This window comes from Bison bison, unplaced genomic scaffold, assembly GCF_000754665.1.
Source record: "Bison bison bison isolate TAMUID 2011002044 unplaced genomic scaffold, Bison_UMD1.0 scf7180017864383, whole genome shotgun sequence".
Taxonomy (NCBI): Eukaryota; Metazoa; Chordata; class Mammalia; order Artiodactyla; family Bovidae; genus Bison; species Bison bison.
Window position 1 is genome coordinate 4975415 of NW_011494955.1, and position 5173 is coordinate 4980587.

Here is a 5173-nt window from a genome sequence, read left to right on the forward strand (position 1 = left end):
ATTGAATTTAAAAAAGGAAAGATAGAAAGAAAAGAGGTTGACATGAAGTTAACAGCATGCTCCCAGTTTCACCTAGAGTCTTCTATCTTTGAGGGCTCTGTCTTATCCATCTTCTTACTTTAGTAAGCCTGGCATCCAAGTCTTGGTTCATTCTCAAGACATTTAATACCTCTTCAAGACATTTTTTTTCTTCCCTTGAGCCAGTTGTATGTGTTTGTGTGTAAAGGAAGGGGTCTTGAACTCAGAGACCAAAAGGGAGGTGTCATAGTCAAAATCCTTTATAAACAGGTCTTTGTAATTTTTTTGGCCGTGTGGTGTGTGGAGTCTTAGTTTCCCCACTAGGGATGGAACCTGTGTTCTCTGCAGACTACAACCGCTTTAGAAATTGTCCTGAAAATTATTCTGTGCTTCAGCAACTCCACTCTTCATATATATACTAGAGAACTCTTACACACACATACCAGGAATCTTGTATGAGAATGTTCATGGCAGCACTATTTACAGCAGCAAAACAGAACAAATGTCTGCCAACAAGAGAAAGGGTGAGTTGGAGTGTTATAGATGATTATACAGCAGTGAACATGAATACAGCTATATGCAAATACAGGAATAAATTAGTCTTAGAATGGTGGGGGAAATGCAGAAATGCTCATACAGTATAACATCACTTTATAAAGCTCAAAACCCAGAAAAATTAAATAATATATCATTTAGGGGATTATATATACATATATGTTCATTTTAAAAGGAATGAAATTATAAACACAACTCTATTATTGAACTCAGAGACCAAAAGAGAGGTGTCATAGTCAAAATCCTTTATAAACAGGGCTTTATAATTTTTTTGGCTGCGTGGTGTGTGGGATCTTAGTTTCCCCACTAGGGGTGGAACCTGTGTTCTCTGAGATTGGCACCCCAATTTAGTTCTGGCGAAATTAAGGCTTCAGCCTCCTCTCCTTATTGGAAAAATGAAGGTCATTAATACTTATATTTAGAATTGCAAATCTAGTTACAATTGTTTTCAGGATTATTGATAATGTAAAAAAGTTCCTTGTATATAGTTGATGCTCAATAAAGAATGGGCATTATTTAAACCTCAAAGGAGGAAGATGGAGTACGTGGAAGAAGGTGGAGCACGTATGGTTTTATCCCCATTTTTCAAATATAAAAAAGCTGTATCTCGGTAAGATTAAACGACTGACTATTCTGGTCACCAAGCCAGTAAATGAAGACGCCAGCACAAACCCTCATTTTCAGATCACCAGTTGAGTCGTTCAGTCATGTCTGACTCTTTGCCACCTCATGGGCTGCAGCACACCAGGCTTCTCTGTCCATTACCAACTCCCAGAGCCTACTCAAATTCATGTCCATTATGTGGGTGATACCATCCAACCATCTCATCCTCTGTTGTCCCCTTCACCTCCCACCTTCAGTCTTTCCCTGCATCAGGGTTTTTCCAGTGAGTCAGTTCTTCCCATCAGGTGGCCAGTGTATTGGAGTTTCAGCTTCAGCATCAGTCCTTCCAATGAATATTCAGGACTGATTTCCTTTAGGATGGACTGGTTGGATCTCCTTGTAGTCCAAGGGACTCTCAAGAGTCTTCTCCAACACCAGAGTTCAAAAGCATCAATTCTTCAGTGCTCAGCTTTCTTTCTATTAATAGATGGTCACATCTAAGAAAGGGCAATGAGGTGGGCTGGGGAGGAACTCAAAAGTAGCTTTAACCCATGGTAGTAGTTTACTCTGGAGAAGGCAATGGCACCCCACTCCAGTACTCTTGCCTGGAAAACCCCATGGACAGAGGAGCCTGGTAGGCTGCAGTCCATGGGATCGATAAGAGTCAGACACAACTGAGCGGCTTCACTTTCACTTTTCACTTTTCACATTTCACTTCTCCATTTCATGGAGATGGAAATGGCAACCCACTCCAGTGTTCTTGCCTGGAGAATCCCAGGGACGGGGAGCCTGGTGGGCTGCCATCTATGGGGTCGCACAGAGTTGGACACGACTGAAGTGACTTAGCAGCAGCAGCAGCAGTAGTTTACTCAAGTTGAATGGTAGATCCATGGGTTATTGTTTCATCATTATTTTTCATAACTTACAAAAAAATGTATTCTTGAATATGTAACAAATATTACGTAAATTAGCATCTGAGCCAGGAACTACAGTCCAGTCCCTAGTTCTTTTAGCTGGCCTTTGCCTAATAGTTGGTGGTGCAGTGCTGGGGACTGTACAGATACAGAGCAAATAATAGCTAATAATAATGACAGGCTACTATTTCCTGAGCCCTTGCTAGGTACCCAGCCCTGACTAGATGCTTTGTGTAGATTATCTCATTTCATCCTCTGTTGGGGGCCAGAGTGAGGTACTCCGCCCGTGACAAAGGTCATGAGGAAGGAGGCTCGACATACGCAAAGGCGGGATCGAGCCTCAGGAGTCCCCCTGGAACTCCTCGAGCATCTACCCCCATTACCAGAGCCTGCCTACTTTACTACTTTGTGCTCTCACCTACACCTCTGACTTTACGGGGGGCTGTTCCCCACCACCTCTTTCGGAGAAGGAGTTAACCTAGAGCTCCAGTTAATAATAATTCCTGGGCGTGATAAGAGTGTTTTAACCTACAAACTCCTCTGAAGGTTCTCTGGCCTGCCTGACAGGCTTGTCCGGCCACATGTGATTGCTCACAGCCTCCCAACCGTGAGAGGCACGAGATGCTTTAAACCTTCTAAAAACAGGTTCCTTAGAAAAGTTAGAAAACTATTAGTATAAGTATAATGGGCTGATTAGAAACTGTATTGGTGAAGGGTTTTTCATTTGTTGAGCCAATGTTTGTTGCTAAGTCTCCACATCCCCTGCCCTTACACACATTAATGAATATATAGAAGAAATAAGTATTAACCTTTGATATTAATCATGTTAGACCTTAGGCTAAGTAAATTCTTTCCTTAACTAAAACCCACTACACCCTCACCCTATAGGAATGTAAATTTATTTGGGTGGCGTCTGTTTTGAGAATAATCACCCCTGGAGAAATAAGTGTCCTGGTTGACTGACCGCTGTCACAAGGAGAGGGTCGTAAATTGTCAGCAGGCCCCCCTGGCCAGAAGATGATGTAACACCCCTAAGACCTCTGTATACATTTGTATGAAGCACCTGACTTTGATAAAAGTCAGGACTGCTGACCCTGCGTGACTTTTGTATAACATCTCAGTGTATAAAAACAGACTCTGGAAAATAAAGAATTGGGATCAGTTTCTCGAAATACTGGTCTCCCCATGTCGCTCTCTCTCTCACTCTGGTTGAGTCTCCATCTGGAGCGCAGAACCCGCCATGCTTACTAATTATGCCTGGGCTTCTAAGATCCAACCGGGGAGGCCTCAGTGTCTCCTCTCCTTCGGGAGAACGGAAGGACGCCTGCGGCCTACGTAAGTGGTGCAAACTTCTTGTCTTGAAGTTTTATTGGTCTCCCGCATAAACCAAGCTACTCAGCCTCTTTTCTCCACTGAATTTTCCTACTGAGCTATCCTCATCCTATTACTCTTTATATCTTTGATAAAATATTTAAATAAATAGGTCGCCAATGCCGTCCCCGCTTCGAATACCCTGGATCAGCCGGGGCAGGACCCCGGCAATCCTCCCAACATCACCCCTGTAAGGAAGGCACCACTTTTAGATTCACTTCATAGATAAGGAAACTGAGGCTTAGAAAAACTGACTGACTTGTCCAGGATCACCCAGTGGTAAAGGCTGACTGACTGACCTTACACTCTGAGCATCTAACCATGGTGCCACACCCCTGTGGATGGTTATAACCTAAAAAAAAAAAAAAAAACTTTCCCTCCTTTCTTCCTTTCAGACTTGAAGTTTGAATCTGTGGAGACGAGAATATCGAGTTTTCAAAAAATTGTTCCCATGAAGGAACATTGGATGAAGTATGATTTTTCATCAACAGTAAAATAGCTCAAAGGGAATAGATTGAAAAATAAAACAGAGGGACCTCCCTGGTGGATCAGTGGATTAGAATCTGCCTGCCAAGCTCAAAGGGAATAGATTGAAAAATAAAACAGAGGGACCTCCCTGGTGGATCAGTGGATTAGAATCTCCTGCCAATGCAGGAGACATGGGTTCAACCCCTGGTCTGAGAAGATTCCACATGACATGCAACAACTAAGCCCGTGCTCCACAACTACCGAGCCAGCGCTCTTGGGCCCTCGAGCTCCGACTACTGAAGCCTGTATGCCTAAAGCCTGTGCTCCAGAACAAGAGAAGCCACTGTAATGAGAAGCCTGTGCACTGCAATGAAAAGTAGTCCCCACTCGCCATAACTAGAGAAAGCCTGGTACAGCCATGAAGACCCAGTGCAGCCAAATAAATAAATAAAAAAGCCTAAATACATAAATATTAAAAGATAATAAAACAAGAGATATTTATATTAATATTTGGAAGAGAACCATATTAGATATTTGGAAGACATAGCCATATCCGGAAATCCCATGGAGCCCTGTCCTCTGGGAAATACTTAGAAAAAAGAAAGACATATTTCTTGGAAAGGTTTGAGGTTAAGTTTTAATTCTGAACCAAAACAAAGACTTCACAAAGGTCCTCCTTGCCATTCTAAAACAAACAGAGATGAAATGAAAAGTGAGTCCTAAAGCTTGGCCCCCCTATCAGCTGGAGAACAGATTAGCATTGAGACTTAGGTCCTTGAGCCCAGGTCCACCTGAGGGGAGAAGACGTCAGACAGTGTTTATCCCTGGAATTCTGTGACTTTCAGAAAGTGAAATAAATTGAAAGTCGCTCAGTTCAGTTCAGTTCAGTCGCTCAGTCGTGTCCGACTCTTCCTGACCCCATGAATCACAGCACGGCAGGCCTCCCTGTCCATCACCAATTCCCGGAGTTCACTCAGACTCAAGTCCATCAAGTCAGTGATGCCATCCAGCCATCTCATCCTCTGTTGTCCCCTTCTCCTCCTGCCCCCAATCCCTCCCAGAATCAGAGTCTTTTCCAATGAGGCAACTCTTTGCATGAGATGGCCAAAGTACTGGAGTTTCAGCTTCAGCATCATTCCCTCCAAAGAAATCCCAGGGCTGATCTCCTTCAGAATGGACTGGTTGGATCTCCTTGCAGTCCAAGGGACTCTCAAGAGTCTTCTCCAACACCACAGTTCAAAAGC